Here is a 22,119-nt window from a genome sequence, read left to right as displayed (position 1 = left end):
AAACCAGGACTCAAACCAGCTCTGATTTGCTTCTCTATCTTTTTCCCTTCTATTGAGTCCTTCTTTGACCTTTGCCATGGAATCTTTGACCAATCCTGAGTGATCTATGTAAAAACAGCATTCTTCCCCTAAGGCTGCACATATCCCACCTTGTTGGAGGTACATTAGGTCCAGTCCTTGCCTATTTTGTACGACCATTTCTGCAAGGGAGTATAGGGATTCCTGCAAGTGGGAGATAGAGTTCTCAAGCTTTTCAATATCTAAATCAATGGCAGCCCTCAGATTTCAATAGTGTTTCTCTTGGGAGCTCAAGAAGGCTGTCCCTGTTCCTAGCCCAGCCAGGTAGGCACCCAATAGAAGACTAATCATGAGTGCTGTCATTGGTTCCCCTTTTATCCTCTTCCCAGTGGCTGAGCTCCATCTGGTAAGGAGTTCTTCATCTGAGTGATAGAGGAGCCTGGAAGCTAGTATAATTAGCACACAAAATCCCTTTTTATTGGCAATAACCTGGGTATGAGGGTCAGTTCCATGGAGCAAGTCTACCAGATATCTCACTGGGGGACAAGGTAGCCGGACATAGTAGCTAAGGCAAAGGTCTTGTTGCAGAGGGAGTGATGAATAGCAGGTACTGTTCCTATGCATAGCCCCTTTCCACTTAACTGCTGCAGGGTGAGTGCCTCCTTGGAGGTCCATCAGCATTGTCCTGAATGATTGCTGGTAGAGTAGTTTCCCGTGTGGCTATGCCTTCATAGTAAAGCAGAGCCATATCATAACAGAACTAGCAGACATTGGTCAATATGGGCTGGGAGGCATTTAAAACCCTATATGATTTTTCTACCAGATCTATAAGAGGGTTAATGTCATGAGCTTTGGCAGTAACCTGTGTATGGGGAGACATGGTGGTTGTTGGCCTTTTATATTGTGATATTGTTTACATGTCTATTACACTCTGGTTTGTGTGAAAAGGGGTGTTTGTGGTTGCTGACATGAGTGCATTTTCTTAGTGGGGGAAGAAGTGTGAATTCCCTTTGTGGGGCAAGTACAGTGTTAGGTCTGACCACCATTTTGATGTTCCCTTGTGTGAGTGTCAGGGTAAACAGTAGGTTGGGATTATGTCCAGAACAGTATAACCTCAGCCCCCATGTTTTTCCAGTAGTCCAATCCTGCTTCTTGCCTTCCTCTGCAAACCTGATGATCAATTGTTTGCATTTACCTCCTGGGGTGGCCCAAGGAAGGTTAGGAAACCTTTCCTTTTCATAGCAAGGACCACAATTTATTCTTTCCCCACCCTTGTGGCAGATGGCTGTGCCAGGCATTTTAATGTTACCTGCACATTGTACAATAATAAAATTCCCTTCGGTGGGGGGCTCTAGGTGATCCATCCTGTGGATTCACATCCCCAGGCAGCATAGTAATAGTCACTAGTTCCCCCATGTCTTTTAATAATTGATTTGTCTTGGGAGTGTCCCAGGCATACATAAAATCCATAACTTTGGTCTTACTTTGTAATTACAACCATACCCTGTTCATGGTCAGATGAGTCCCAGTACTCTCCCACTAGGTCACATAGGTCTACATAGAGGTCATAGAACCAAGTTCCTGGAGGATATAAGGCAGAGTTGGTCCTGTTGGCTAAGTTTCCAGTTTCTGTATTAACAATAAGCTGGGTTTGGTTGATTGGGATGTGAAGATTACCCATTATGATCTCCAGTGACAGAAGGATAAGTCCAATGGTGTAGATTTTAATGCCTTGATGGCCTGTGATGCTTTCCCCCCTGATGGTGTTAGGGCATAGGTAAATCAGGAGCATGTGTCCACTATCACATGTATGTATTGCCAAAGGGAGAATGGTGGGTCACGTCCATTTTTCTAGAGTGAATTGGGAACAAGGCCCTTGGGGTTGACACCTTGTTTATTCATTGGTCCCAAGAAAGTCCAGGTTAGATGTTTGCATTGTGCTATGGGCAGTTTGGGCAGCAATTTGTGCAAGTTATGAGGAGACAAATGAAATTGTTGATGAGGTAGTTTAGCTTGTTCCAATAGGGGCAGGTTTACTGTCATGATGAGCTTGTCAATCCTATCATTGCCTGAAGCAAGCATTCCTGGAAATCCTGAGTGTGATCGAATATGAGATATATACCAGGGATGCCTCCTGTTCTCTAGCATGTCTTATTGCTTTCATGGTCATGGAGATGGGATAAGCATTTTCAGTTTAGCAAAGGACAACAGCTTGCATGCCTGTGTCATGTATCCACTGTCTGAACAATGTTTATGAGCATTGAGTGGCTCAACTCCAGTACTTTAAGGATGGCCAGGAGTGAGCCGGGCGGTGGTGGCGCACGCCTTTAATCCCAGCACTCGGGAGGCAGAGCCAGGCGGATCTCTGTGAGTTCGAGGCCAGCCTGGGCTACCAAGTGAGTTCCAGGAGAGGCGCAAAGCTACACAGAGAAACCCTGTCTCGAAAAACCAAAAAAAAAAAAAAAAAAAGGATGGCCAGGAGTTCTCCCATTTGGACTGAGCCTGGGTTGAGTTGGGTATGAGTTATTTCTTTGCTATTGGGCATTGTGATTATTAGACCAAAGTTCATTCTATTGGCATCTGTAAAGGCTATAGCCTCTTGAGGAAGAGGGACATTCAAGGGGTTAGCAAACAAGCTTAAAGTTAACTCAAAGAGTGTCAAGGCTGACAAATGTTTATTTTGGGGAACATGATGATCCAAGGTCCTTGAAAAAACCATCATCATTTTTTTGGAAGGGAAGAGAGCCTTCCCATAAGGACTGGGTATTTTGGAGGTAGAAGGGGAGGACAATCTTATCTGGTTTGCAGCCCATGATTCTCCTAGCAGTTGCTCTTGCTTTAATGCCTATCTCAAAGGTAATATCAAACTTCAAGGTGACACAGGATAGCTCAGAATGTGATAGATGTATCCAGATTAGGGGGCCACCATGCTCCCAGTATGCTGCCCTTAGTCCAAAGGACTAGGGCTATCAGGGGAATATTTGGATCATGTCTCCACAGGGAGGTATTACAGGCAAGTTCACTAGCCTTCTTTAAAAGATCCCTGCCCCCCTCCATCAATCATATTTTCGTAGAGGCGGGAGGAGTGCCCTAGAGAAGGGAGAACTGTTGTCTTGTGTCTTCATCAGGAATGGGGAGAAATTGTTTGAGCCAGTTAACGGTGCCACAGAGTTCCTGGAGGTCTGTAAGGGAGTAGGACTCTCACATTGTAATAGAGACATTGAGTGATTAGATGGCTAGGCTGATTTGGTAGCCCAAGAAGGCAAATGGGGGTAGCCATTGTATCTTTTCTGGGGCCACCATGAGGCAAAGGGCTCCTAAGTCCTCAAGGAGCTGGGGCAATAACTCCTGAAGTCTCTGTCTGCTCATATGAGTCAACAGGATATCATCCATATAGTGGATTATTAATACCTCACCGGGGACCCTAGCTAAAGCCCGTTGAACATACAACTGGCAGATGACTGGATTGTTTTTCATACCCTGTGTTAACATCTTCCAGTGATAATGGGAAGCAGGTTTTTGAACATTGGGCTCCCAGACAGTGAACACGAAGCACTCTCTGTCCTCTGGAGCCACTGGTACTGAGAAAAAGCAATCTTTAATATCTATTACAAGAATATGCCATCCTAGAGGAACAACACCTGGGTGTGGTAGCCCAGCCTGAGCAAAGCCTTTTTTTCCATTTGTCTTAAGTCTTGCAGAAGGCAAAATTTTCCTGTCTTTTACTTAATTACCAAAATGGGGTTCTTAAATCTATTGCAGGAAGGTTCAATATGGCCCAGTGACAATTGCTTTTCAATTAACTCTCTCAACACTGATAGTTTAGGTCCTGGAATAGGCCACTGGTCCCCTCAGACAGGCTTCTGCGATGTCCAACTTTAACAGTATGGGCCCTGGAATATTTATATCTGTGCAGGAGGCAATGGCCCTTAGAATTGGGGGTGAAGGCTGGAATTTCTACCAGATTGACCTGTCATGTCATGTGTTACTATATCCTCATAAAAGGCCTTATTATGTGGTAAGCATAGTCCACATTTCCTCTAATAGGTCATGACCCCAAAGAGTACAGGATGTTTCAGCTATAATAGGGCAGAATCACCCCTAATTGCCATCGAGGTCCTCCCAGTGAACTAGGTGAAGTGTTGTTTTAGAAGACTTATCCCCTCCTATCCTGGTAATGGTTGGGCTGTCTTTAAGTTTCCAATGTGGGAAGGCTTGGGCATCATTAAGAGATATTACATTAAGAGATATTCTGCCCCTGTGTCCACCAGTCCTTGGCAGGTCTGCCTTCCAGGTAAATGGTAATCATGGGAGAATGGAGGAATATGAGAAGGGTCCAGAACAGTCTGGGTTTGGAGAGGTCCCCTCTTACTTGCTGGGCTGATGGGTGCCCCTCTTTGAGTTTAAAGGCACCTGGGGAGAGCTTCTACAATCACATGCCCAGTGAAAACCATTTTGGTGTCTGGGGCATTTGGTCTTGGGTAGAGCTTTTGGACAGTCTCTATGAAGGTGACCCAGCTGACCACAGCCCCAGCAACAATGATCAAGAGGGCTGGGAGAGGACAGCCCACAATTATTATCTTTGGAAACTAATAGTGTGTTGAGAAAGGCCATAAGGGCTGCTACAGGCCCTAACTGAGGGTTGAGATCATGAGTAGCAATCACCCATTTATGGATTTCCTTATTACACACCACTGCAACTTCATTGTGAGTAGGGGCATTAAGCCTTTCCCATGTTAATTGTTTAATGAGCATCTCCTTGGTTGGGCCAGGATCCACTCATTTCTCCACTGCCTCATTGACTTGGGGTAAAGGAGTCAGTAAACAATTCCCTGGGCTGCTGTATCAGATTATGAAAGTAGGCAGTCAGATCCCGAGGAGTGCAGAATTTCACGGCTTTAAATGCAAGTTTGGAGACCTGTTGAAAATAGACATTCAGTCCAATTTGGGCTTGAGACACAGGATTAATATATTGGCCCACAGCTAGTCAGCATCTCTAGGGAAATAGTAGTAGTATATTGTATATTGAGGCATGCCTGGACTTCAGCTTGATCATCATAGGACGCCTACCAGTTAGGAAAACAGCCGGCTTTCATCAAATGATACCAGTCATAATAGGTTTGAAAGTGCATTGCCCATTGTCTCAGCACTTGATCAAAATATGGGGAGACAGGGCCTGATTCTTCCGAAGCCTTTATGGATCAGGGAATGATGGCTAGAGGGGTAGGAATCCATGGCTGAGCTGCTGCGTTGGCGTCAATGTTAATCAGAAATGCAAAGGGATTGGTTGGGTGACAATTGGATATTTTAAGCCGAGGAGTATCTGGTGTGGTGGATTCAGTTATCCCTGAGGGGCAATGGGGGGGCAGAGGGAGAGGAAGTATGCTGTAAGTCTCCCCAGGGATAAACAGTACATCGTGGTTCATCATCCTTGAGGACAGATTTCCTGGGTGGTTTCTTGGAGGGGAGGTTGATTTGACTGTGGAGTGTTGCTCATAAGGCAGTGGAGAGGTGAGGGAAAGTGAGGAGGATTTTTGTTCCCCACAATGGTCATTAAAGGACCGGGGGACCTCCTCTGCAGTGCCCGATTTTATACACACTATGATTCCCCAAAGATTGGGATGAAGGCGGCATGCGGGTAAGTCCCTTTCTGCACTTCCTGTTTCCTAGTTAAAAAAGGATCCTCATCCATAAAGATGGGTCCCAAATGTTTTCAGGTGATACCCAAGGTGCAATAACAGAATCCTCATTCCAAAATTTTTTCAGATGGGAAATTTTGACTCTAATGTCCCTAGTCAGAAGTAATTCCTTAAGTGCTCTAAGTTGGGGATTTCTGGCGGCAGAAGGGAAGTTTCCCATAACAGAAGCAATAGGCAGGGGAGACAAACTAAAGAAGCCTATAATCCACCAAGCAAAGTTCCCGACCCCCTGGGAAGGGGTCGGGAATTTACAGTGGCTGGAGAATCAGAAGCCTACATGAATTTAAGAAACCAGCCACCACCCTATTGGCTTTTAACTGTTAGTCACATCACCTGTTGGCAAAGGATAGAGAAAGGTAAACAAAAGGCCACTGTCTATACCCCTCAGGGCTGTCAGGACCCTCCCAGAGAACCAAGAGCCTTTCAGTCAATCCCAGAGAGTCGCCCTGGGCAAAAGACATCAGTGGGCTCAGAGTTGTGGAGATCCTCAGAAGACAGGGCTGTAGGAAATACTGTGTGTGTGGAGCAGAAAGAGAGTGCGTTGTGAAGGACTTCCGGCGGTTCGTTAGGCCACAAATGTGTATTCACACCGAGTCTCCTGAGAGAAAAGACTGGTTAGAGGGTCAGTTCTCGATCCTGTTTCCTGGGTGGCCAACCCTTATTTGGAAACGCTGGGTGTGCCCCAAAGACAAAACAAATGGGGGGGGGGGGAGGAAAACATAAAACATGCAAAGGGGTCAACTCTCCGAGAACAGCCGAGGCGGGTGAATTAGTATGCCGAGTCGAGCTGCTGCCCCAGGTGGTGTTTCTTGGTTGGCCCTGGATCATCGTTTTTCGGTTTGGAGCTTATGGGTCAGGTTTCCAATGGCCAGAGCGCTTGGTGTGCATGCCACAGCTCGTTGTTTGCTTAAGGCGTGGCCCAGTGCTTCGGCCTTACCGGTCTCAGTAAGAGATGCCATTCTTTTCTAGAATCATTGCCATTCAGATGCAGTCAGCAAATACAAGAATGTACCAATCATGTGTGTCATGTTTGCTGTTCTTCATAATCTTGTACTCATTACAGACACTAAGGAAAGGCATGCAGAAGATAAAACTACAGCATGCAAGAACGAAGTTCAAATACAAATGCTGAACATACAAATCAATAAGTGAACCAGTGAAGTTAACTCACAGTGATGCATTAAACCAAAATGGATATTTGGAGATTTCAAACGGAGTGAAGTGCAAAAAAGAGGGGGTTACGGAGCATCATGATACTATGAGCAAGAGACAACTGGTTCTGAGAGCACAGGAAGAGCAACAGCATCCCACCAGGAGTCTAAGAACACCTTCTGGAGGGTCTCGCGTGTACACTGGGGCTTGATTGATTGGTAAGAATTAGAGAGAGTAGTGGGAAAATGCTGTGGATATCACTCTATATAAATAAAACACTGATGGCCAGTGACCAGGCAGGAAGTATAGGCGGGACAAAGAGAGAGGAGAATTGGGGAAACAGAAAGAAGGAGGAAGAGACACTGCAGCCACTGCCAGGACAAGCAGCATGTAAAGATGCCGGTAAGCCACCAGCCACGTGGCAAGGTATAGATTTATAGAAATGGGTTAATTTAAGATATAAGAACAGTTAGCAAGAAGCCTGCCATGGCCATACAGTTTATAAGTGATATAAGTGTCTGAGTGATTATTTTATATGTGGATTGTGGGACTGTGGGGTTTGGTGGAACCTGGAGAGAAGCCCTCCAGCAACAGAAAAAATTCCGGCAAGGGTTCCTTCCATGTTGAAAATCTCGGAGAGATGTTGACACGTCTAGGAAATGTAAAGAAATTACAACGAAAGCCCTCACTGTGCAGGATGATCAGGAATGTGATGGGAGAAAGAAAGAGGAATGGGTTAAATGGAGTCTTAAAAGGTAAGAATAAAAACACAGGACACAGTAGAAAGGTTGACATGCTTAACTGTCATCCTGTATGAAAATAACAGAATATGACAGACGCAATGTTTAATGCTAGCATGGCTAAGAGTCTTTAAAAACTGACATAGCCATCAAGCCAAGAGCATAGAAGCCAAAGTATGAATATAGTATGAATATCAAGAAAGATAAACACTCAGAGAGAGAGAGACAGAGAGAGAGAGACAGAGACAGAGACAGAAACAGAAACAGAGACAGAGACAGAATGTAACACAAATCTTAAAATGGTCTTAATAAAAAAACCCGGTACCAGATATTGGTGTAAAGGCTGAAAGGTCAGAGAGACAAAGGAACAAGCCACAGCCACCACCTCTTCCCTCACCATCTCCTCAGCTTGTAAAAACTTTCTAGCCAAAAGGTCTTTTCCTGTCTCTTCACCCCTTATATACCTTTCTCTGCCCACCCATATTTCCTGTCTCAACTTTCCTAGTGCTGGGATTAAAGATATGTGACTCCCAAGTATTGGGATTAAAGGTGTGTGTCACCACTGCCTGGCTCTGTTTCTCTCCTAGACTGAGCCAATCTCATGTAGTCCATGGTGGCTTTGAACTCATAGAGATCCAGATGGATCTCTGCCTCCTGACTGAGTGCTAGGATTAAAGGTGTGTGCCACCACTGCCTGGCTTCTGTGTTAAATCTAGTGGCTTGTTCTGTTCTCTGACCTTTAGTCAAATTTATTAGGGTACACAATATATCACCACAACCGAGAAACAGAGGCTTTTTTTTTTTTTTGTAACTACAATTATAAACACAATTAGATATTGAAGAGGTTTGTTGTGCTGGTGATAGTCTCTATTAGGTAAATTTCCTATATTTCCAAGCTGTCTTCATTTTAGGTATTTCCATTCTTTGTAAACGAGGAATCTCTACTGGCCATGCTTGTCTTTATAGTCTGTGAGCTAGGCAGGTTCTCACAGTTCTGGGGATCCTGAAACAGTAATCTTTCAGTGGCCAGTGATGCAGATGGAGGTACCTGCCAAGTGCTTTGTAAGTATTAGAAGCAATCATAGCACTGAGGTCTGTATAGGAAGAGAACATATTGTCATGTTCCATGATCTTGTGTCTATCATCTTCCTGAAATGATATATTTCAGAGCTGGTTCCAGAGGTTGAATCACTGGCTGACCTCAGGAGAAGGCTATCAAATTCCAATGTTCTTTTTACGAGAGGTGGCTCCAGGCCATGGGGGTTGGGGTTCTGTACTTCAGAATTATGTTTCCTAAAGAGTAGTTGTTCAGCTTGTCAGCTTCTCATTCTATCCCACTGCCTCCCAGCAATATTTCCTGCTTTGGGGATGTGTCATCCTTGACCTGTGCTGGTTCTTCGTTCTTAGTTCCCAGAAGCAGCTCCATTTTTTGATGTTTTAAACCTTTATTTGTTTTTAATTTTTATTGAAAAATTATTTTCATACACTATTTTGATCACAATTTCCCTTTCCCCAATTTCTCCCAGATACTTCCACTCCCTATCTACCAAACCTTAGGCTCTTTCTTTCTAAAAATGAACAAAAAGAAAAACAAAATGAAACACAAAAAACTACACGAAAACAATGATCAAAATAAATAAGCAAAATATCAATAAGACAAAGAAAATTTGTCAAACCAAATCAAAATGAAATCTGGAGTCCAAAAAAGTACTACTGAGTGCCTACCCTGAACCGTCATTGATCATTACCCAGTGATACTTGATTAGACAAAAGTGATTTTCCCTTTTGCCAACAGCTATCAATGGCAGATAGCATCTTGGTTAGGAATGGAACCTTACTCACTTTCTCTTCTCAGCATTGGGACACTGTTTGGCTTGCACCTGTACAGGCCTTGTGCATACTGCCACGTATCTGTAAGTTCATATGTGTGTTATTCTCATTGTGTCTAGAAGAGACTATTTTCTTATAGTAGTCCACCACTTCTAGCTCTTATAATCTTTGCATCTCCTCTTCCACATACATTTCCAGAACTTGAGGGGAGATATTTGACTAAGACATTGCATTGAGGACTGAGTACACCAAGGCCTCTCATGTTCTGCGTCTTGTCCAGTTGTGTGCTCTTGTGTTAACTTTCTTCCATCCACTGCAAGAAGCTTCTGGAATGAGGGCCAACTGAGGTTCTGATCTATAGGTATAGTAGTACGACATCAAGAGTAATTTTATCACTATGTTCCTTTAGTAGCTCAGTTTTATTTTTATTTTTTATTATTCAATCCAATTAGTACTTAATTTTTTTTTTTTACTTTTTGAGATTGTAATATAATTACACCTTTTCTCCCTGCTCTTTCCTCCATTTAAACCCTTTCATATAGTTATTGGTCCCTTTCAAATTCATGACCTCTTTTTTTTTTTTTCATTCTCACTCCAGATTGGGTCTTGCCACTGCCCTGCAAGTCACTCCTGACAATTGGCTAGAGGAATCACTACTTCATCCAAGCGTTTGGGTGAGAGTTGCAGGCATGCTTTGAGGGCAGGAATGCTGTTCTCTTCTCACCAGGGCCTCAACAGGCCTTCTGCTGGGACACATGTGGCTTAAGATGTGAGCAGCTTAGCTTGTTTCTGTTGTTGCCTGTTTTTTTCTCAGTATGTGCCCGTGCCTTTGTGATTTCCCAATGCTCTTTCTCTATTTGTATTAGAATCCAATATTTCTTATATTGATTCTTCTTCTTAAGCAGATCACACAATGTCCCCATCTATTCTGCCATTTTACCTGTAATACACCAAAACTCCTAATGATACATTAAAATAATCATAACCATATATCATATAAAGAATAAGGAGAGGAATAAAATATAACTTCACTACCACCATTTAACATAGTTCTGGAAGTTACATATAGTCAAGTCAATTGGAAAACAGGATAAACATGATTGGTTATCAAATGTCCATAGTTGTATTTTACGGTTTTTATCACTGTGTTAAAACATCAAGACAAAAAAGCAACTTGGTGTGTGTGGGGGAAGAATTTATTTCAGTTTTTAGTTATGCATTATGGTCATTGGGGGAATCAGGACAGGAACTTAAACAGGGAAGGAACCTGGAGGCAGGAGCTGATGCAGGGATCATGGAGGAGTAGTGTTTACTGGCTTGTTCCTTATGTCTTTCTCAGGCTGCTTCTTTATAAAACCCAGGACCACCAGTCCAGGGTTATCACCAGGTACAGTGAACTTAAGCCCTCCCACATCAATCACCAAGAAAATGTACTACAGGCTTTCTTACAGGCCAACTTGGTGGGGGTAATTTCTCAATTAAGGTTCCCTCTTCTAAAATGACTTTGGCTTATGTCAATTTGACATAAATATAGCCAGCAAAGTAACTATAGATGAAAAAATGACCAATAAGCAAACAGAATAAAACAATACTGATATACTTGCCTGAGATTTCAGTAAAGATCAGTTCTATTCTTATTTAAATGGTACAAACAAAAAATTATTTTAACTTAATTTTTTAGCAAAAAGCCAAGTTGCATTCTTCTATCAGCCTCTTGTCCTGTTTGAAAAACTGAGCTGAAATAACATGCTGTCTCCTGTAGACTCATTCTGTTTTGACTGCTTAATATTTGTATTATAATAAAAATGAAACTCAACTTGTTTGGCAGTACTTGTTAAAGAATTCAGCTGTTAGCTGACACTTGTCTTAAGAAATTTTCTTACCCATTTACAGAGCCTCGTTTCCATCCAGGGCTACATTTCCAGAAAGAATAAAACCTGAAGAGTTATGGAGGAGAAAGTTGCTCCGCCAGAAGCCAGGGTTTGTTAATTCTAATGGCAACGAAAAGCAATAGTCTATTTAAAATATATTTTATGGATCACTACTCAAACTCAAGGCAACTTAGAAAGATTTTTACCAGTTTAGAAAATGTCATTATTCAATGTAATCTGTTTAGTATTTTATAATTTTTAATGATACAATGGTCACATTTTTTAATTCACTGAATTAGAGACTTGATGTTTGAAACCACATAATTTCTAAATGCTAAGAGAAAGAACGATAACTTTGTTGAACTTTAGGGAAGGAGATTAATTATTTTTCACCTTCAATTGAAAAGAAACAGGTCATTTGTTGTTTTGTTTTGCTTCCAGAATGTAATTTGTCTTGTGCCAAATAGAACCAACAATGAATCTAAATCAGGCAATGAAGGTAGAAAACATGTTCTTCTATCCAAACACCTCTAAGATGATGACAGTAATAATAATAACAACAACAACAATAGTAATAACAATCACTGGTCGGCAAGATGAAAGAAATTGAAGGAGGACCAGGATGAGGGGAGACAGCAAGTTATGATGACCAACACAGTTTTTGAAGAAATACTGGGCAAGTGATGGTTCACATTAACAAGACTAGAAAAGTTATATTTTTGTGATGAAGATAAATTAACAAATATGATACATTTCACAGTTTGGTTAGGTGAGTATGCATTGGAATATGAGACTTGGTGGTATGGAAACAGATAGATGACTAATAATTGCTAATATAAGTCAATAAGCCCATTTACTCTATCTGTATTATCTATATAGTCAACTGTTGTGCTGAAAGACTATAACCCAAAGCAAGCTAGAGAGGAAAGACTTTATTTGGGTGGAGAGACCCAAATAAGCTACAGACCTGAAATTCAACCTGGAGAAGAAGTCAGTGAAGATGACTGTATGTAGTCACAAAAAGACACATGAAATAAAGTTTACTGTATCTTGATTCAAAATATCTCAAGACTAGAGAACTCTAAGTGTCCAACTAGAGTGGATGACTAAACCATACTGTATTCTTGTATTCTTAGAATGAATCGAAACACTGCAATAAAGAAAGCCTTTATGTTGCATGCAATAGCATAGACAAGTCTCACAAAAGAAAAACCAAAGAAAAAGAGAAAAGAGAAAATAATTCGTTATATGTGATTTTGTCCCTATGATGTTCAAAACTAGGAATCAATCTGAGCTGGTTTCTTCTATACTAATAATACAAGAAATGTATTAATCTTGTGATTTTCTTTATACAGTATTAAAACTTGGCTCATTTTGTCTGACATTAGGATTCAAAGTCCAGAAGCTTAAAGAGCTGTCGAGGAAGTAGAAAATTTCTCAGAATGGGGGTAATTTAATTTCCCGAATAAGGAGTCTCCTAGCATTGAGTTCAAGAAAGAATACAGTAAGACTAACATTTATGATACCTTAGCATGCTATGGTAGACTCCGACGTAAAGCTACTGTGTAGGAATAGTACAAGAGGATCACAGACAGAGTTCGGAATCAGACGAAATTTGGGGTTGATGTCAATTCTGGAAGCTAGAGGGTAATGATATTCATCAAAATTCTACAAAACAGCTAATCACACAATTATAATCTGTTTTTGAATCGTAGACTATCCTCAATCAAATGTGAAGGCATAGAAATAAAGATGTTTTAAGATCAAAAGGCATTTTAGCACATTCCTTCTCAGAAGTTTTCTCTAATGTAATATGCTATCCAACAGTGATGTAGATTGGCAGGAAGCACACATAGCTCAGCGTTTCTTTGTAAGACAAGCGCCAAATAAAGGCAAAGATTCCAACTTATAGAAGCTAAGTGTGGCTGTTTCCTTAAGTACCCCTTATGGGATGTCAGTGGAAGTAGAGGATGCGTCTTCTGGGAGGTTTGGAGAGGCAGCCAGCTTGCTCTTCCCTTGCTCTTCTATGGTGTACAGATGACCTGCAGTTGTCTCCTATCATGACCTGACACCGAGAGCATAGAGCAAGCATGGGATGCCCCACAATCCCAGGGGCCTGTGTTTCTCTCCTACTTCACACAATTATTTTGCCCATGTCAAATGAACTCATGTTTTGCTTAATATCTTGTGGTACTTTGCATGTAAAAAACCAATATACAATATTTAAATATGTATTAGGGGATTAACATGATGAGCATGTTATTAGAAATGTTAAGTTCTGGCCAGGGATGGAGGTCTGTGGTTGAACTTGGCACGTGCTAGGCCCAAGTTTGATTGCCAGCACTATCACACACCCCCTCCCCAACACACACACACACACACACACACACACACACACACACACACACACACACACACACGAGGGGGGATAAAAAGTGTTTTCCCTAGGGAGTGGAAACAGGAAGAAAGGAGTAGATAAGGGTAGTATTGGCCTGTTATTGTCTGTTTTGAGTCTTGATGAACCATTAGATTAACTGAAAGGTAGAAATGTGTGACTTCATTGTTTGCTCTGTTCACTAGACAGCAATAAGCACAATAAGAGGCTTTTAAAAAGAAGCTGTGTATTTAAATTTTTGTAGTTGTATTTCCCCCCCCACACACATACTGGATCAGAGTGGCAAGGAGCACTCTATTATTTGTACCAGTCGACTTGCTCGATGGTGGTTTAAAGAAATGGCATTCTTAATTTGAGAGACAAAGGTCAAAGATAGGCAGCGCTGTGGCGGCTAGAGCATATATCATGGAGCACAAAGTCTCCACTGCACGCAATGGCAGTCCGTGGGGAGCAGGGGAGAGTGCCTTTAGTGTGTACCTGTGACATATTGCTATGACATGACACTATTACGTTTTGAGTTTTAGCATTTTTAAAGAGGAAGTAATAGTTATGAGAGATGAAGAACACAGAATTAAGTACTGTAGTTATACACAGAAGGGTAATTTGGTTTTGATGTATTGGCCTGGGCCTGTTAACTAATAATACCAAATTTTAAGTAGCATCTCACCACTATGAAGAAGAGGCAGCATCATTATTAATGTCTAAACTATAGTGTGTTTCACACAGGATTATGGTAAAGGTCAGGCCATGTTTCTCTGAATTAAAAGCTATTCTGAGCTATCGCGTTCCTAATCAACTCAGACCTAAAGGTGCATAGCTCAGTTATAATGAGGCACAATGAATTTAAATAAACTGCAAGATACTGTATAGTGATTTATATGTGCACTGTGGTATCCTTTTAACTCATTAGCAATGAATGATACTATGTGTTTGCAACTGTTTTTTGCTGTATAACTATTTTTTAATCACAATATTTCTTAGTAAAAGTGCCTTGTGCTCCCATTTTATTTCTGTAACTGTAAAGCAAAGGCTAAGGGTGCTCCTGGCATGCACCCAAGCATGAGTCACAGCACAAAGACACCATCAAACAGCCACTCAAATAAATTCCACAAATTAACCATTTGTGACTGTGCTCATGTTTATGTTTTTGCAGTATAGAATTGCCATGGGAATTAGGAAAAGGAATTGAAGGTTATATAGTGGTTTTTGAACTATATTTCAGACTTATCCTTACAGAGAATTTTAAAACAATACATTGGATACAATGAGCATTAGTTAAAATACAAAATGAGAACCAAAATTTAGTGAGAAATTGTTCTGCTTAAAACCCAAGTCTTATTTGCCATTTCCCATTCTCTTAAGCATGTAAGTTTTGTAAGCAATATATTTCCATACATTTCTTATAGAATAAGTTTACACAAACTACAGGGCTTTCATTTCATTTAGCAAAATGCTTTTATTTCTTTATTTCTAGATTTAAAGGACAATTTAGGAATATATGACCAAATGTTCAGTGAAAAGGGCAAGGAATAAAATTAACTTTTTTTAATGAATGGCTCATTTAATCATTTTAACTGATTAAAAGCAGAGTGTGGTGGCTCAAGTCTCAGTATTTGAGAAGCTGAGGCAGGAGAATTTCTGCAAGTTCAAGGCCATTTTGGGTTAAATAACCCGAGCTACAGAGAAGACACTACACACACACACACACACACACACACACACACACACACACACACACACACACACACACACAGAAAACAAATGAATAAACAAACAAAACAGCCAACCAACCATCCAAAAAAACCCAAGTCAAAAAAACAAGTAATAAAACACAACCATCAACTGACTACAATATCCTAAAATAATTGTGCCTGTTCCTGTCTAAAGTCATATTTTTATAATTTACATTGATTCTCTTTCCCTGGATTAAGTTCCTTTTACCTAGTTTTTGCATTTACACCAGGTGTTTTAAAGGTGTGTGGTGGTGGTGGGTGTGTGTGTGTTGGGAGGGCAATGATTGTTTTGAGTTTTACTATCTCTTTCCTGTTTTTTTTTTTTTCTTGTTGAGTGAAATCCTAGTAAAAACTTGACCTTACCATGTGAATTCCAATGTAAGGTGCAAATCCTGCTAACTGCTCACTGATAACTATTGACCTTTCCGTCCTTTGAGTGAGAGGTTTGACCTGGTTCAACATCTGTTCACAAGCAGCTGCAGCTCAGCCTTCTCTGAAGAGAGGTATTATAAACTGAATGTTCACATGTTAAAGTCTAATGTGACTGCATGTGGAGATAGGGTCTTTAATGAGACAATTAAGGTTAAATGAGGTCATGAGTATGCCCTAATCTAGCATGATGGTGTTCTCAGGAGGGAAAGGAATTCAGACACAGATGCATTTAGAGGACAGATCATGTAAAGTTATTCAGCATGAAGGTAGTCACCTGTAAGCAAAGGAGAGAGTACTCAGGAGAAATGCCCCATGGCTGTCTTGATTGCAGACTTCCAGGCTCCAAAATCATGAGACTATGTGTTTACATTGTAGTCCAGCCCTTTCTGCCTCACTGACAACTCCAGCAAGCTAATATAATAAGCACACTTTGGAGTTTCTGGGTAGAAGATGAAATGATCTGTGTAGCTTCCAGCCAATTTTAAATTAGAAAGTAGAACGTTCTGCATTGTCTCTTTCCCTTACCCAGGACAGAGCACAGATATGGTAATGTCCCAGTGAGGACAAACTCTACTATAGGGAAGCGACAGAGGAGGAATACCTTGGGGTACTGAATGACCTCAGAGAAGCACCACCCAACCAGCTAGAGCCATTAAAATCTGGCTCATAGGCAAGAGGAAAATAAATGTTTATTTAACCCGCTGAGTTCTTTTCTGAGTTTGTATCACTATAGCTTAAATTTAATAAAACATTTAAATGTTCATTTATAAATCTATCCATAATATATTACAACTCTACATAGTAAACAACTAGCATTTATAATTAAAATATATAAAAATATAATTTACTTGTGTTCTATTCATTTCATTATAACACAATTACCATTTCATTGCAATTCCATTTCCATTATATGCTCTTATTTTCTGTCCCTTTCTTGGTCATCATCAAAAGCCCTTTCTGTGTTGAGGGGCATCTAGGTTGTTTCCAGTTACTGGCTATTACAAATAATGCTGATATGAACATAGTTGAGCATGTGTCCTTGTGGTATGATTGAACATCTTTTGAGTATATGCCCGAGTGGTATTGCTGGGTCTTGAGGTATGTTGATTCCCAATTTTCTGATAAAATGCCATACTTATTTCCAGAGTGGCTGCACAAGTGTGCACTCCCATCAGCAGTGGAGGAGTGTTTCCCTTGCTCCACATCCTCTCCAACATAAGCTGTCCTCAGTGTTTTTGATCTTAGTCATTCTGACAAGAGTAAGATGGTATCTCAGAGTCATTTTGATTTGCATTTCCCTGATGACTAAGGATTTTGAGCAATTCCTTAAATGTCTTTTGGCCATTTGAGATTCTTTTGTTGAGAATTCGATGTTTAGCTCTGTACCCCATTTTTAATTGGATTATTTGGTATTTTGATGCCTAGTTTCTTGAGTTCTTTATATATTTTGGAGATCAGCTAATGGGAAAATTCCACGGAGTCTATTGGATAATCAAAGGAATTTATTCGGGGTTAACTCACAACAAGCGTAAAGGAGTTGCTCACAGAATCCAGGAGGGGTCGAGTGCGGTTCAATGCAGTTCTTAGGAGAATTCTGACTTGATCCACAGTACCAGCATCCCAGACCAGGAGGTCACCAAGAGAGAGTGAACCCATACTCATCCCATGTCTTAGGAGGTCCCTGTCTTGGGCCACACCCTGGGGGGGCAGGAACCTAGCAGTCACCTGCTACCTCAATAGGGGTGGTGGTTCAGGGTACAGACAACCACCCCTACGTCTCTCCCTTTTGTCTAAGGAAGAAAGTTCTAACCTAACACAAAACTATATACAATAGGAATAAATTACCAAGAAGAAATAAAGGGGTAATGACATAAACAAGGGAACTACAACCAACAAGAAAAACATCAAAAAAGAGACACGTACTAAAATCCAGAGACATCTAGAGCACAGGTAAATGGCATGTTACAAAGATCATTCCAAAAGGTGTCCTATCCTGAAGAACCTGAATACAATACTTAATATGTTCTAGCTAAGATACAAGAAGATTATAACTGTAACTATTAGTCTTCAATCCCATCACAGACCTGAGGAGGAATATAATAATACCTGAGAAATGGGAGATGGACACAAGCAACTTTCAGGAGTCTTTCAAGAATAGACAGAGACAGCTGGCAACCTGGATAGTTATCCAAAGTTTCTCAACATTGTTGGTGCATTCAAATTGGCTACAGGCCTAGAGTATCTGACAGACCATTATCAGAAGCAGAAAATTTGAACGACCATCTTACCCTGTCTCAGCAGAGTTCAGTAGCCACTTTTCCTTGTGTCCTGCTCATACAGAAAGGACAGTATTCATACTGTCAGCAGTTGAGGCAAGGGAAGTTCTTTGCCCAGTAGGCCATTTTATAACAAGGAGAAGACAAACTTCCAAATGCAAATGTCTCAGAAGTCCAGTATTCTCTCCGGATCAAACCGGTGCTTCCAGGATCAAATATGTCTCATATCAACAGAATTCTAAGTTATTTAAATGCTATATTCTCCAGGTCTCTGAAGTATTTGAAGGTTACCTGTCCATCTTACCTATGTATCTGTAAATCTGGATAACCTAACTAACGTAACTATAGAGATGACAAGCATAGGTGACTATAAATCTATAAGTCTTATCTACCTAAATAACCTAAGGACTAAGGCTTCACGTAAACAAGGTAAACAGTCTGTAAGAAAATGTACAATAAAAGGACAATGATCATAAAATTGTGACAATAAACAAAAAAGCTTATGAAGAGGTAGGAATGTATAGTGCAATATACAGTATGACAATAATCCCAAATATGTATCAACATACAAAATATCCTAAACAGAGGTAGAACATACATACAGTATGACAAATATAATTTTATATTTGTATCAATATACAAAATATTTTAAATAAGAGTAGAAATATATGTACATTACAACAAATATAGTTCTATATTTGTATCAACATATAAATTATCTTAAATAGGAATATAAAAAATAGTTTACATTTGTATCAATAGACAAGAATCTATAACAGTGCAAATTATCTAAGGCTGATATTTTACTAAATTAGTTTACTAGTATATACAGTAATCTACCTTAATATCCTATACCTATCCATTCCCCCTTTTTTTTCTTAGGGAGAATAATGAGTCCAACATTTTCTTCTACTTCCAACCCTATAACTATTATCCATAACCCGAGAAACATGAAACCTTTGGGAGAAAGGGTGTCTTTTTTTAAGAATTGCTTTCTGCTGTTTAGGGAGCGATAGTATCTCTGTTGGGTCCTGTAAGAAAGCTCTGACAGTTAGGCCTCACTTGGATTAACTGCAGTCACCTGATGCCTCACTAGGGGTGGTACTTCAGGGTAAGGCACAGACAACCACCCCTACAATCAACCCTTTGTTAGATATGGGGTTGGTGAGAATCTTTTCCCATTCTATAGGCTGCCATTTTTGTCTTGTTGACCATGTCTTTTGCCTTACAGAAGCTTCTCCATTTCAGGAGGTTTTATTTATTAATTGTTGCTCTCAGTATCTGTGTTACTGGTGTTATATTTAGTATTACTCAGCATTAAAAAAACAAAACAAAACAATGACATCATGAAATTTGTAGGCAATGGATAGAACTAGAAAGAATCCTCCTGAGTGAGGTAACCCAGACTCAGAAAGACAAACACGGTATGCACTCACTCATAAAGGGATATTAGACACAAAGCAAAATATAACTAGGCTACATCCATAACCCCAAAGAAGCTAGGTAAAAAGGAAGACCCTAAGAGGGACCCACATGGAGGGCCCAAGTAATGGAAAATAGTTAAGATCTCCCGGGTAAACTGAGAGGAGGTGTGGGAACAGGAGGAACTGAGATGGCCGAGTGGAAGGAGGGACAAAAAGGGAGAGCAATGAAAGAGATGTCTTGGTAGAGGGAACAATTAGGGGGTTAGGGAGAAACCTGGTGCTAGGGAAATCCCCAGAAATCCACAAGGATGACAGCAGCTAAGACTCCCAGCAATGGTGGAGAGGGTGCCTGAACTAGCCTTCCCCTATAATCAGATTAGTGACTGTCTTAATTGTCATCATAGAACCTACATCCAGTGACGGATGGAAGCAGATACAGTGATCCACCACCAAGCACTGGGCTGAGCTCCTAGACTTCAGTGGAAGAGAGGGAGGAGGGATCACAGGAGCAAGTGAGGTCAAGATCATGATGGGGAAACCAGAGACAGCTGGCCCAAGCTGGTGGGAGCTCATGGACTCTGGCCTGTCAGCTGGGGAACCTGCATGGGACCGAACTAGGCCCTCTGAGTGTGGGTGACAGTTATGTGACTAGCTCTGTTTGAGGCGTCCCTGGCAGTGGGACCAGGACCTTTCTGGGGTACATGACACAGAGGGGACGGCTTGGTCCTGCCTCGACTTAGTACGCTGGACTTCGTTGACTCCCCAAGGGAGGCCTTACCCTCTCTGAGGAGTGGATGGGCGGTGGGATGGGGGAGGTGGGTGGTGAGGGAGAAGGGGAGGGAAGGGGACCTGGGATTGGTATGTAAAATTAAAAAGCTTTTTTAAAAAAAAAAATAAAAAAGCTCTTTCTGAACTGTTATTAAATTGAATTCCATCCTTGTTGAAGATCACACAAAAGACCAAGAATGTTGGCTAATCTCAATTCTAAATCAGAAGGACAATGTCCAACCACACTCAGTACCTAGCCACCTTTGAAGAAGTTTGAGATTATTCTGATTGTGCTCTATCATCAGTAGTCTTACTATTATGAACAACTCATGTTGACTGCACAATGAACCTGGAACATGTGATGTTACATGCTTATAGATTACTACGTTTATTTTTAATCATATGATATGATTTCCATTAGAACTAGGAAGCATTGATCATGACTTTGGGGGAATAATATCCATTCTTAGTACTTTCTAGACATTCCAGATGGTTTGTGCCATTTTAAAAGGTTTTTATTCACTGTACAAAGATGTTCTTCAATTATCTTTGAAGTCAGAATTCAACTCTCTTCGTGGTACAAGTGTGATCTCAGTGCCTTTTTGTAATAGGTGTTTGTTGAAAAATGGGCTTTAATATTCAGAATATAAGAACTGCAACCAACAGAATGATAAGCCTCTACATGAAATTGTGAATCAAATGCTATATTATACTCTTATTAATCTTCAATTTTTCATTTGACATACTTGAATAGTCAGTAAATCAGCCTCACAAACTTATGTTCAAAAGGACCTCTGTCAAGAACTGCAACATAAGCATTATTTTTGTTTTCTTTCTCTCAATAAAAGTATACATTTTAGCATGAGTGAATTTTGGTAATTCACCTACTGGATACTGTATTGAGCCATGTACTTGTTAGATGTTTGTGGTAGGCTTTGAATTTATTAATTTCAAAAGATTCCTTATAAGCTGCCTAGTTCCACAAATCTAGATTTTTGTACATAAAATTACAACTTCCATTTTTCTCTTAACTTTTTTCTGTCGATGACATATCATTGAATATCAGTAGGATTTTGAGATTAACATTTCCCTCCTCCCCCTCCTCCTCCTCCTCCCCCTCCTCCTCCTCCTCCTCCTCCTCCTCCTCCTCCTCTTCAGGACATATTCCTGAGAGAGTAGAGTGTGAGGATCGCTGAACACTGTTCTGCTCCAGTATAAATCAGACAAGGAGGTAACTGCAAGTCTCTCTCAGGGTTTTTCTTGGCTTGCCTATTGTTTCATTCAAAAAAATCAATGAACTGATGACACAGAAGACATAAAATGTAAAACTTAGTATTTATTCATAGAATTTTAAGCAGCAAATGCACACTATTTCAATTTTTTTTATTTTTCTGAACCCTAAAGAGCTCACTCTTTTTTATTAATTTTAGGGTTCATTGAGTAGTTGAGTATAGTTCTCAGTAGAGAAAAAGCAAATAAAATACTTGGTGTGAGTGGTCACTTTGATAAATGAATTATTTCTAATTTTTTTAACTTTCCTTGAAACTAATTCATTTCAACAGTGAGTGGAGATCACTCTACTCCTAAAACATTTCCTCCACCTTTTACTCCTACTGAGTTCTGTCTTTAGCTTATTATGATAAGTTTGATTATAGTTTTCTTGATGTATTTTAAGTTGTACAGTGCAAGTATCCCATTGTCAATTCCAAATCTTTGCTTTTACTGAAAAATATAAGGCATGCTTTGGATAAATGTCCTGCTGTATTGTTCTCAAAGAGTGT

The sequence above is a fragment of the Peromyscus maniculatus genome, chromosome 15 (assembly GCF_049852395.1).
Source record: "Peromyscus maniculatus bairdii isolate BWxNUB_F1_BW_parent chromosome 15, HU_Pman_BW_mat_3.1, whole genome shotgun sequence".
Classification (NCBI taxonomy): domain Eukaryota; kingdom Metazoa; phylum Chordata; class Mammalia; order Rodentia; family Cricetidae; genus Peromyscus; species Peromyscus maniculatus.
This window is presented reverse-complemented; position numbering follows the sequence as displayed.